Source organism: Amblyomma maculatum, chromosome 11 (assembly GCF_055883805.1).
Source record: "Amblyomma maculatum isolate TAMU_Amacu chromosome 11, ASM5588380v1, whole genome shotgun sequence".
NCBI lineage: Eukaryota > Metazoa > Arthropoda > Arachnida > Ixodida > Ixodidae > Amblyomma > Amblyomma maculatum.
In genome coordinates, this window is record NC_139354.1 from 97,919,926 (window position 1) to 97,933,107 (window position 13,182).

At 44.2% G+C, this 13,182-nt stretch overlaps 1 long non-coding RNA gene and 1 pseudogene across 1 annotated transcript in view; one reads left to right on the top strand and one right to left on the bottom strand.

The window, feature by feature from the left end:
* Nucleotides 1-989: 989 nt before the first annotated feature.
* Nucleotides 990-13,182, bottom strand: part of LOC146174471 (uncharacterized) — a 55,635-nt gene continuing 43,442 nt past the window's right edge. Inside the window, exons 3-4 of the long non-coding RNA XR_014701784.1 lie at nucleotides 2,890-4,043; nucleotides 990-1,197 (exon numbers count right to left, since the gene is read on the bottom strand). This is a non-coding gene — a long non-coding RNA (uncharacterized LOC146174471). The remainder of the gene's footprint in view (nucleotides 1,198-2,889; nucleotides 4,044-13,182) is intronic.
* On the top strand, nucleotides 7,917-9,199 carry LOC146174472 (uncharacterized; annotated as a pseudogene).

Here is a 13,182-nt window from a genome sequence, read left to right on the forward strand (position 1 = left end):
GATTGTACTTTGTCTTTTTTTAATTTTTACTTGATAATCATATGAATTAGTAATGTAATGTGTTTAGGGGAACACATTACATTACTAATTAATGTAATTATCAAGTAAAAATTAAAGAACAAAAGACAAAGTACAATCCCCAATGCTTTCTTTGTCCTCGCCGACTGTTGGCTTCTTTCCTTCATGTATTATAACGAGCACCCTCATTTCCCCTTCATCTCTTCGTGGGGTCCAGGCAGACGAATTTTCGGGCTGCGCTGTATGCGCTTGGCATGCGCAAGCTGCGTGACCCAACCCACTCGGAAATCACAGGACGTACCCCAGGAACGGAAAGGGAAATTCCGTGCCATTCCCCTCCCAAGGAACACGCAACACAAGAGCAATCCATGAGGCGCCACGCAGGCCTCGACACTATAACATGAACAGACTGCCCAAGGGCGAGGAACTCTTCATGGATGCAGGACGTCGCAGCGCCAGAACAGCACCACAGCAGCAGTCACTCGGCTAAGCCATATGTTGGAGCCAATGACTAAGCATTCAGTGACTCACCACTTCATCAAAGCATTGATCGCATTAGTAGGCAGCACACAGCGAATCTATACTCATTGTTATCGAGTTTGAACGACCTATAATATTTAAATGCGAAGCATGGGATCTCCACTCACCCGCTAGGAATCTTAGTCCAAGCCAGGCAACATGTTCGCAATACTAGACATGAATCATGTTCACTGGAATGTATTATGTAAATATTTCGGCTTATAATACGCCCACTGATATGTTAGGCGTTAGAAAACCAGTCGCGGAAGAAAAAAACCATTGCAGGGCAAGAAGTGCGCTGAATGGATACTGTAAAAATCTATGCGCAGGTGTGGGTAGTCACAGCTCGCGTGCAGGACTGCCTGTTTCCAAATAAATTGCAGGCGTAACAACTTATAGCGAGTAGGAGAATAACGTTGTAACATCTGCCGCCGGCTACTAGTTAGCTTAAGAATGTTTACCGAATAATTTTATTCAGCGGCTGTACACTCTATTACGGACTATTCCGCTTGGCAATCCTCTGTTTTTTGTGAACGCTGCTTCGTACGCTGGAGGAGGTGGGAGAACAGAATCAAGGCACATCCCGATGGTTGGGTCACTCGTCTCCCGGAAACACTGACATCCCGGTGGGCAGCGGTGTTGTTGGAGACGTGGATCACACTGAGAAGACAGGAAACGACAAAACATTGTGCTTATTTGAAGGTCTTGCACACATAGTTTCTTTGGGAGCCGCTTGAGCGACTCGGGAAAACACACTGCAAAACACATGAAAAGAAAAACGCATTTCGTCATATTTGAAAACACTGGCTTAAGATGCAAACTTATAAAACAAATATATTTGCTAACTAATGGTGGTCAGAGTGAGCTTTTTATAGCTGATGCAATATAAGGGAACAAACTACACTGTCCGATAATAAATTTATTGTGTTATGTTCTAACCTGATCTCTCCTGGAGCGATGGTATGAAAATTATATAGAGATAGGAATAACGCTGGCTGCTTGCCGAATGGATGTTTCCGTCTTTTTGTGATCATCGGCAAAAGTGGATCAGTGTCCAAGCTGCTGTCTGCTCTGTGGCAGTCTTTACATGGTCTTAGGTTCTCGCATTTCAAGCCGATTAGTGGCCTGCTGAGATGCGGCCGGAGTTTTAAGTGGACTAAAGGGGATTAAACGAAACCAAAACGCCACCCTGTGTTTACGTGCCATTGCACGTTCAGGATTGCCAGATAGGTGAAGTCAATCCTGGAGCCTTCGACTGGTCGTTCCTCACAGCCTCTGCGGTTTCTAGATGTTCTCTTTCAAACAAAAGCACTATAAGATCTCCATAACAACGTACCTTCCAGCAATGTGGCTGGTTTGCCTGCGTCCAATATGACTATGGGGAATGTGGCCACAGTAGGGCTATTTCCGCCGCTCATACTTTTCTTCTGTGTGAATACATATGCACGTTTTTCATACCTAAGTGGGTGGCCCTGATATGAAACGGAAAACTGCATCACTGCATAGTTTCTTTTGGTTAAGTAAGCACATCGGCTGTGTGTTCTTTGTAACTAGAATCGCAGCTTTGTTTGCAAACCTTCCATTGAAATTCATCGTCACACATTGTGGCGATGTCAACCATGGAACCTCATCATCCTAGGAGAGAAGTTTCGAAGTATTGTTAGAATTCTCCAGAAAATAAAAATGCCGTGAGGCGGCCAGTTTTAAAGGTAGGCGAAAATGAAAGCGCATGCATGCTGTGCGATTTTATGCACCTTTAAGAATTCCATGTGATCGATATTTTTGAAGCCTCCACTACGGCCTCTCTCATAACCTGAGTTTATTTGGAATGGCAATCCCCATATATTAAACTAAAATTTTTGGCTTCAAATCATGCAGTGTCTAGTTTCTAGATTACACATAAATAATAAAGGCAAGTATTTAGAGAGCAATGACTGGATGAGTGGCGAAGTGTATTTAATCAAACCAGTACTCCAAAGGGGAGTTGCGGGTGGGTTTCGTGAGAGGGTAGACTTATAATTTTATGACTGTGATTATGATAGTCACGAATTATTATAATTTTAGGCGCCCTTTAACTTTTATTTGGGTTTAAATCTCTAACTTCTACTCTGGCCTGTTGAAACGTTCATGGAAACATAAGGACGAGTATTATGGTGGACATTTTTAAAATGCTTAGTTGTAGGCTTCGCGCATCGGTCCCATAGAGAAACATTTGGAAACAGTTTTTGTCATAAATATTTCATATCGCTAAGAACAAGGGCGGGAACATTTTACGTCCTTCCAACGGCTTCACTATGGTAAAAGGCAACTGTACCACTTATAAGGAAGCGCCATAAAAACGTTTTGCCTTACGACTTTCAGGCACCGTAGATGATTTCTTGCGTGAACAGGCCAGCTTAATGCCCTACAGTAGAAACAGTGAAATGAGTAAATGCAAAAAGTAATAGTAACCTGAATTCTTTTTTGAACACACACAAAGCACGCACTCGCCGAATACCGAATACTTTGCAGAGGGAATAAATAAGCAGAACTCTGAAACCAGGCATGTGAAATGCAAGGTTTAGGGGCCACGCACATGAATACGGGCTACTATGGACGCCGAAATTTAAAAATGTAAATACATCAAAGGAACCACGATTTATCCTTTACACTGGCGAAGTTCAGTAAATGTGCACACATTGCATTGCGCCTGGAAGGAAACACCCAATGCGTAGGCGGCACCACATCCTTTCTTACTACTCGCGAATGCCACAAACAGTTCGATCGACAGCCATTGAACGCCGGTTTTGCAGAATGCATGCAAAATCTGTATATGAAGCAATGGCTCACACTCCTATCTGTGATGGTGTGGGCGTGTGAAAATGAAAGGTTTAGGAAAACGAATGTAGAAAAATTGATGTAATTTTGGAATGTTTGAAAAAAAAAATCAAATTATGGCAAAGCAAAAAGACGGAAAAGCTGTAGAAGGGACAAAATCAACTATAAACAGCGACATTCAAGGGTAAATAAAGATCACAATATAATATATAAAAGAACCACATTTGCTTCTTAAAGAAAAATAAATATATCTAAGCCATTATCAACATCAGCAAAGCATAGCGGCAGTTGGCAGCCAAAACAACCTTTGCTGTATTGATTTGGGTAAACAGTGAATGGCATGACACTTCTAGGTTTCTAACTAGGGCTGTTGTCTTCAAGTGGTCCTCACACGATTCGAGATTATATTGACTATTATTGGAATTGATTGCTGCGGCAAATATATTTCTCTATAAGAAAGACGTTTTGTAGCATAAGTTATTCCAGCGCTTCCACAAATTTATCATTCAACTCTGCTTAAATCAGTTATTCCACCCAAGTCACACTCCCCTGTTTAACTTGGGCACAGAGCTGTATCCAGCAGGCAGCGGAAGAGACGGGTCGAGACACGCTCCCATCTTTGACTGACTTGTTTCCGCAAAGCACTCGCATCCAACCGGGCATTTATTCTGCCTTGAGAATGGGTTGCACTGAGGAGATTGAAATAGAAAAATATGTAAACATGAATATTTACATCCAATTCAATATCTTGTTTATTTAAGCTGTTGAAGTAGCCAATACAATATAAGTGGGAGCAAGAAAAGTGAATAAAAGATCAATATTACTAATTGTACTCTTAATAGCATTCACGTAAGATGATCTACAGCCTTGTTTTCCTTTATATGATCATGGGGTATCACTTTTAAATCATATATGAGGCCGAAATGGAAAAGCTATGTATTTTCCTTTTCATAATACTTAACCATGCAGAACTGTGAGCGCTATAACTGAATTTGAAAGGTATGAATTTTGAGGAAACTTTCTGCAATATTTTACGACCAGTGTGCTTTTATATATAAATACAAATACAGAAATATCCGAGCAGAATCTGTGTTGTCCACACGTTCTTAAAATTTAAATGTAACAAGGATTCAGGCAGCGCAATTACTCTTTAATAATCAGCCGTTTTCTTCTTATAAAGATTGGTATGTAATTTTGGCACTTCTTGTTAAGGCTATCACGGTAATGCATAACGGCAAACACTATTTTGAGTAACTAACTCTTGCAAATATTCGCGTGTGCCTTTTGTTTCATCACCAAATCCAAAATTGTTAGCTGCATTGACGAGAATATATTAAGATTAGTGTCCTTATGAAAACAAATTATCTGGAGGGTCTAACGCAATTTATTGTGGTTGCCTTGTGTGGTTGTCTTGGATGCATTCGATGTGAATATCGCATGGTAAAAACAAGTTTTCAATGAGTGCAAGAATTCCACCGACCTGATCCTGCGACTTTCTGTGCAGAACTCCCTGGGAAAGGAGTTATGGATCAAAGAAAAGCCACATATGAGCTCCTGCCACACTAGGCGGGCTTATGGTTGACCGATGGCACATACCAATCGGCGCAATCCTTTGTGAGTCGGAGAGAGTCTGAGTACGGCCGCTCAATGAAGGCGCACTTGGTGCGGCCCGTCGCGTCGCGCCTCAATGGCTGGGGAAGCCCGTATTGGAAGAAGTTACAGTTTCCGCCGTCATTCTCCGCGGGGGCGCCACCACTCCAGGATAAAGCGCCGCCGCCACGCCGGGCACGGACGAGCAGACGACGCGGAAGGAGCGCGCTGGCTGGGTTGGCGCGTGTTATCGTTTTGACTACTCAGCATAACCGCGTGGTTCGATAGTTCTGCATGCGCGGCATCGGTGCCTGTGTCAACAGCGTACTAAGCGTATGCAGCACCATGGCAGGCAACTGCTGTGTGCCGCTGTGCATCCCGAAAGCAAGAAAAGATCAGTTACCATGAGTTCCCATGCGATTCATAACGTCGAGCTGCATGGCTGCAAAACATATCTCGGGAGGGCTAGGATGGAAAAGGAAGCCGGTGGGAGCCGAGTGACAAGTCACTGGTGTACTCACTGCACTTCACAGATGACGATTACAGGAAGAACATAAAACTGAAGATCCTGCTTTCTTCAGCTGTCCGCTCCGTGTTCCCGAACTGCCCACATTACAAGTTAAGTTACTCACGCGGGCTCATGTTGAGCCAAACAATATTGAAAAAATTAATGTGCGCAGGTCAATAGCTTTATTTTCCCCACTTGTTATAGCTACACTTCATTTCCCCCTGGACAACCCCCCGTGTCATTCTGAAGGATGTGTGTTTCAAGATAGCTGCGCCACGATCACTTTTATGACGATGATATCAAAATGGTATGCCTTGTCCAACATCGCATAAGTGAAGCCATGGAGACACCAAGAGAAGCCGCTCTTTTTGTCAGATGACGAGCGACTCTCTTGGTTTGAGTTGGACTTTGCCATATCGAAGACATTCAGGTCCAAGTAGGCACGTCGAAGCAAAGGCTAACCAAACAAACGTACGAATTGACAATCATGACAACCAGATCCACAGTGGCGCAAATTAAGGACCTTCTTGATCACATCAAGTATCTTACAACAATGTCTTCTGTGTGCCTTACTAGTGCATTGCATTTACCCGAATCTTATTTTCAGCTTCCGATACGCCCTAAAGCAGGCTCTGAAAGGGGGTCTATAGTATCGCTTTTTAGCAGCCTAAGGCAATTCAAAGGCGGGAACGACAAAGTTGACGCAAGGGCTGCAGTGTTCACCTCGGAGAAAATACTGAAGGTACCACTAGCAAAAAAAAAAGAATATATCGACTGAGATTATACACATTTTGCCATGCTTTGTGCAGGTTGGCATCTTGCAAGCAAATGCATCTATCAACAATAGGCAGCCATAAAACTTGGCATTCGTGATTATGAAAGTACCTTGTCAACTGCCATATCACGTCTGCTGCGAGGGAGTTTTCGAGTCAGTTTGGATTCATTCATGTGTGGTGTGAACCAGCAGCTGACATAGAGTTAGCACCGAATGCATTCTTGGCTAGTTATCTTGCACGTCCATTTGAAGAAAAATTATACGAATAGTTTTACAGCATCTCATGAAACATTTTTATTTATTCTGTTTTCAGTGCCTACCCGTGTTTTCATTATTTATATATTACCAAAGTTTCAAAACTTCTAGTGCTTACTTTAGAGTGTCAATTATTTTATTTTATTAGCCCCCATCCATTTATTAACTTTGTGCCTTGTGATTCCTGCAAAACCCTTGACTTATCAAAATTCTTGATGATGGACGCCTAAGGCACGGCCGCTCAATGGAGGCGCACTTGGTGCGGCGCCGCAATGGCTGGGGAAGCGCGTATTGGGAGAAGTTACAGTTTCCGCCGTCATTCTCCGCGGGGGCGCCACCACTCCGGGACGAGGCGCCGCCGGCTACTGCCGGCACGGACGGCCAGACGACGCGGAAAGGACTTCGCTCGCTGTTTTGGCGCGTGTTTTAGTTGTTGCTGCTCAGTATGCCCGCGTGGTTCTGCTAGTTCTGCGTGCATGTCATCGGTGCCTGTGTAAACAGCGTCCTAAACGCATGCGTCACTATGCCACGCAACTGCTGTGTGCCGCTATGCACCACGAACTCAAGGAAAGATCCGAAGATCGGTTACCACGAGTTCCCGTGCGATTTACAACGTCGAGCAGCATGGCTAAAAAACATATCTCGGTAGGGCTCGGCCGGAAAAGGAAGCCAGTGGGAGCCGATCGTGACAGGTCACTGGTATGCTCACTGCACTTCACAGACGACGACTACAGGAAGAACACAAAACTGAAGATCCTGCTTCCATCAGCCGTCCCCTCCGTATTCGCGAACTACCCACATTACATGCAACCAGCAAGTTCGCAAAGAACAAAGAGACCTCGAGTTGACCGGTCTGCTGATGACACAGTTCGGAGAACTCCAGCTGAGCGTGACGGTTCCAGAGAGGATCCAAATGTGAGTGGGTATCGTCTTTCTGATTGCTACCACGATGTTGCTCCTGAAGTAAGCACGCAAGTGAGCATCAAAAATAACGTGTTGGTGGAGGATGCATGCCAGTCTGCGTTGGAAATCTGTAGCAAAAATGCTTTGCTGGTTGATGAGGCTTGTCAGACTGCATTCGATCTCGCGAGCGTGTTGGACGATGCAAAGAAGGCCGAGAACAGGCTGAAATCAAAAATCGCTCGCCAAGCAAAAGCGCTGCAAAAACTGCAAGCCGAGCACGACAAATTGAAAGAGCGCTTGCAAGGTTATGAAGAAAACAAGGCGGTTCAGGACTTCATGAAGTTACTAAAATCAGCCGAAGCAGGTGAAAAAACAGCTCTGTTCATCAGAAATCAAGTGACCAACTGTTGCATGAAAAAAACTGTGTACAGGGAGCATGTTCTGAGAGAGTGCATACTTTGGAAAGCATGCTCAAGCAAAGGCAACGAGCATGTCCGATCAAGAGGTCTTTTTAAGCTGCCGTGCCGTACCACTCTGCAGAAATATGTTGGTCAGTCAACAGGAGAAGTTGGTGTGACATCTCTCATCAAAGAACGCCTTCGTGTGGAATACGAAAACTTGAGTGTGCCGCAAGAGGCCTACTGTTCATTAATTGTTGATGAGATGTCTATAGCTCAAAAGGTCATATATGACCGGCAAGTCGACAAAGTGTTCGGCCTCGTAGACATCGGCTCTGCGGAGCTCTCAACAACAATCCCTCAGGTGGCAAACCGTCTGTTGTGTTTTGTTTTGAGAGGCTTATCAACATCTTACATCATACCAGTGGGTTATTTTTTCACCCGCTGCCTTAAGAATGATAAGCTTCATTCAATGGCCATGGAAGTCATGCAGTCAGTCGAAGAGGTTGGCTTTCGCATCGCAAGAATTGTTGCGGACAACCATCAAACTAACGTTGCCTTTTTCAAGAGCCTTTCAGAGGAAGGTGCACTTGTACATGCCGTGCCTCACCTTTTCAGAAGTGACCCCCTTTTTTTTTGGCGTTTGACCCAAACCACTTGATAAAAAATCTCCGCACGAACTTTCTGGAAAGAGAAATGATGGTTGAGGGGCAGGCCATTCGAGGTGGATATTACTTGAAGAAGATTTTTGACATACAATCCCAACTTCTAATTAAACCTGTAAAGTTCCTCACGCGGGCTCATGTTGAGCCAAGCAACCTTGAAAAAATGAAGGTGCGCAAGGCAGTAGATATATTTTCCCCACCTGTGATGGCCACACTTCAGTTCCTCCAGAGCAACCCTCAGTGCGACCCTGAAGCGTGTTTCAAGATAGTTCCGCCACAATCAGGTTTATGCAAATGATATCCAAATGGTATGCCTTGCACAACATTGCATCAGTGAAGGCATGGAAGCACCAAGAGGAGCCATTCTATCTGTCAGATGACGAGCGGCTCTCTTGATTAGAGTTGGACTTTGTTTGCTATATCGAAGACATTCAGGTCCAAGGAGGCACGTCGAAGCAAAGACTAACCAAGGAAACGTACGAAGCAACAATCATGACAACTAGATCAACAGTGGCGCTAATTGAGTACCTGCTTGATCACGTCAAGTAAGTATCTTTACAATAATGTCTTCTGTGCGCCTTACTAGTGCATTGCATCTGACCGAATCTCCTATTTTCAGCTTCCGATACGTCCTAACGCAGGCCCTGAACAGCGATCCTGTAGAATCGCTTTTTAGCAGCCTAAGGCAATTCAATGGCGGGAACGACAGAGTTGACGCAAGGGCTGCAGTTTTCACTTCAGAGAAAATACTGAAGGTACCATTAGAGACAAACGAAAATCAACGGAGATAATACAAATTTTGCCATGCTTTGTGCAGGTTGGCATCTTGCAAGCATCAAAGTCCGCAAATGCACCTATTAACTCTGAGGCGAAAGCAGCTATAAAATTTGGCATTAAAGATTACGAAAGTCGTACCTTGCCCGCTGCCATCACCTCTGCTGCGAGAGTTTTCTAGAGAGCTTGGATACATTCATGTGTAGTGTGAACCAGCAGCAGACATAGAGTCAGCACCGATCGCATACTTGGCTGGTTACCTTGCACGTACATGTGAAGAGAAGGTATAAACATTTTTACAAAATTGCATGAAACATTCTTTTTTTTTTAATTTGGTTGTTGATTTCAGTGCTCGCCCTGGGGGGGGGGGGGGGTCTTTATTATTTATATTTAACAAAAGTTTAAAAGTATTCGAGTGCTTACTTTAGAGAGTCATTATTTTTTTATTTGTCCCAATCCTTTGATAACGGTTTGTACTCGTTTTCAGGTGCCTTGTGATTCCTGCAAAACCCTGCTGCAGGTAGCAAAGCCAACTGAAGCAATTTATGGAATTATCAAGAATCTTGACGATGGACACCTAACGTATCCAAAAATGGAGGTAGTTGCCTTGTGCAAGCTTACGTGCACCTTTGTTAGCAAAGTGATGAAGTGCCCAGAGGTCAGAAGAAGCAGCAAGTTATGCAACATGTTGGTTTTATCCCTTCTTCCCTATATTGTGCAATGTCCGGAGTTGATTTGCGAGAGAGGAGACCTCAGTCACACCAAGGACCTCTGAAAAACGTTTTTAACGAAACTAATGCGACCCCTGCTGACAAACTGGGCAGGAAATATAAACCTGACAGTGGAAAAAATAATACTTGCACATAAACCTCTTTCTAGGAAAGTTCTTCGTTTGTAATAGGCTTGGGTGTCCTCTGTGCGTCATGTGGCTTCAAAATAAAAAGAAAAAATTGCCTAACCTTCGGGCGTCTGGTTGAACTGGTTGTCTCGTGTTCTTTCTTTTGCAAGTTTGTGTCAGCTAGTACATTCAGGTGGTGCTTCTCACTTCAATATTATTTCCAGCGAAAATGGAGGAACACGCTGAACAATAATGCTGAACGCTACGTCCTGAATTGTGAGTTTCCACAAAGTGCAGGCTGAATAAATGGCCCCAAACTTTGTCATGAGTTCAAGATTGTAATATGTTATATTTTATTACATCGGTTTAAACGCCCGTAACTAAATGGGTGCCCACTCGGCGAGGCGCACTGCTTCTTCGATTCTCGTTGTAAACGGGTCCACGTCTAACTTGGAAAAGCGCTTTCATGGTGACATGCCGCTGTCACCTTATCAATAACAAATTTGCACGTGGCATCACCATAATGTGTGAAACGCAGCTCATAAATCCTAAAATGATCCAGCGCCGCTCGCGCGGACGCCTAAACGAAAGCACAGACACGGCCGCTGCGCGCAGCTCTCCGCCTGGACTTGTCCCGGAGCGGTGGCGCCACGGCGGTGGCGATGAGAACTAGGCGCAATACGGCTATTTGGGGGGACGCGACGGGCCGCACCCAAGTGCGCCTCCATTGAGCGGCCGTGCCTAAGGTATCTGAAAATCACCATGCACCTTTGTTAGCAAGGTGATGAAGTGACCGCAGGTCATAAGAAGCAGCAAGCTATGCCACATGTTAGTTTCATCCATTCTTCCCTATTTTGTGCAATGTCCGGAGTTGATTTGCGTAAGAGAAGACCGCAGTCACACAAAGGACCTAACCAAACTAACGCGACCTCTGCTGACCAACTGGACAGGCAACATCAATTAGACAGTGGAAAAAATCACGCTTGCACGTAAACCTTTCTAGAGAAAAGTTCTTCGCTTGTAAAATGAGCTTGCGTGTCTTCTGTGCATCACGCGGCTTCATAATATCAGACGAGAAAAAAATTACCTGACCCTGCGGGCGTGTCGTTGAACTGGCTGTCTTGTGTTGTTTCTTTTGCAACAGTTTGTGTTAGCTGGTATGTTTAGGTGGTGGTACCCACTTGAATATTATTTCCAGTGAAAAGGGAGGAACAGGCTGAACAATAATGATGTTGAACGCTACGTCCTGAATCGTAAGTTTCCAGAAAAGTGCACGCTGAATAAATGGCCCCAGTCCATGTCCCGATTTCATGATTGCAATATCTAATACGTTATTACAGTGGTTGAAACGCAACTAAATGGGTGCGCACTCAGCGAAGCACATGACTGCCTCGTTCTCGTTGTAAACGAAAGACCACGAATGATTTGAAAAAGCCTATTGATGATGACTTGCCTCTATCACCTTATCAATAGCAAACTTGCACATAGCACACATAATGTGTGAAACGCCGCTCATAATCCTAAATTGAGCAAGCGCCGACCACGCAGACGCCGAAACGAAAACACAGCCACGGCCGCTGCGCGCAGCTCTCCGCCCGGACTCGGATGGATGGATGGATGGAATATAGGAGCGTCCCCTTTGAAACGGGGTGGTAGCAGTAGCTGCCATGCTCATTTGTCTCCCTATATCTTAATTATTGATTCAGAATGGTTAACTAAACCATCATTCTATTTAATAAATTTTGTTCCTACATTACTAACATTATGTCACTTCTCTGCTTTTAAGCCGCCAATCTTCCAGTCGTTTTTTGCTAGTTTCCACCGCCGGTTTATTCACCTGGCCACTGTTATCTCTAAACCCCAGCGCTTCAGGAACAGTGATTGCGCCTGCACCAACTTCCGGATGGATACCATTACATTGGAGTATAATATGGTCAATTGTTTCACTGGATTTTCCACATCCAGCACATGCGTCATCTCCATTGTTAAACTTCTTTTTGTAGCTGCGTGTTCTAAGGCGCCCTGATCTAGCTTCAAAACGTAGGGCACTGCCTCTTGAGTTATCAAACAAATCTTCCTTCCTGATCTGCATTTTCCACTTTCGGTATAAATCCACACTCTGTTTCTTTTCCAACGAATTTATGCAATTTTTACCTTCTGTGTTTTTCACCTGTTGCTTAATGCTCTTTATTTCTCCGTCCTTATTATTAGCATACTTACTGGTTAGTTTCTTGGTTCTTTTCCTCTATTGTGAGTCAACGCTTTTTAGGTACAGGTATTTAAATACTTTAGCTGCCCATCTGTAACTGTCCAATTTCCTCAGGCGTTCCTCATATAATATTTTACTCTGAGCTTCCCGTACTTCGAAAGATGCCCAGCCCATACCTCTCTGTACCGCCTCGTTTGTAGTTTTGCCGTGGGGACCTAGTGCTAATCGTCCAACGGATCTCTGATTTGTTTCTAATGTCGACTGTACCTCTGATTTTAGGCACAAAACCGCATTTCCGAAAGTAAATCCGGGCACCATAATTCCTTTCCAAATACCTCTCAAAACTTCATACCTATTGTATCCCCAAAATGCCTTATGCTTCATTATCCCGGCATTCCTTCGCCCTTTGGCTTTAAGTGATTGCTCATGCTTTCCAATGTATGCCAATCATTCCTTCAGCCATACCCCCAGATATTTATATTCTGCTACTCTAGGTATTTCAAGGCCTTGTATTTTAAGACCCTGATCAGTTGAGCCGTTGAAAATCATCAGACCCGACTTAACTCCTCTGAAACTGAAGCCTAGAGCGTCCCCTTCGTCTCCGCAATACTTAACTAGAGTTTGCAATTCTTCCAGACTCGCAGCTAGCAGCACAATATCGTCTGCATACATCAAACCGGGGAGGCGCTGCTCTACCGTCTTTCCACCTAATCTATATGACAGGTTAAAACCTAGGTTACTGTCTTGTATCCTCCGTTCAGGTTTATCATATAAAGCATGAACAGCACCGGTGATAGAGGACAGCCTTGTCTTAATCCTTTGCATACTTTGACATCCTCCGTACTTCTTATCCCTTCTCACGTAATTTCTACTTTGTTATCCAGGTATATTTCCTGTAGGAACTCTATTATCC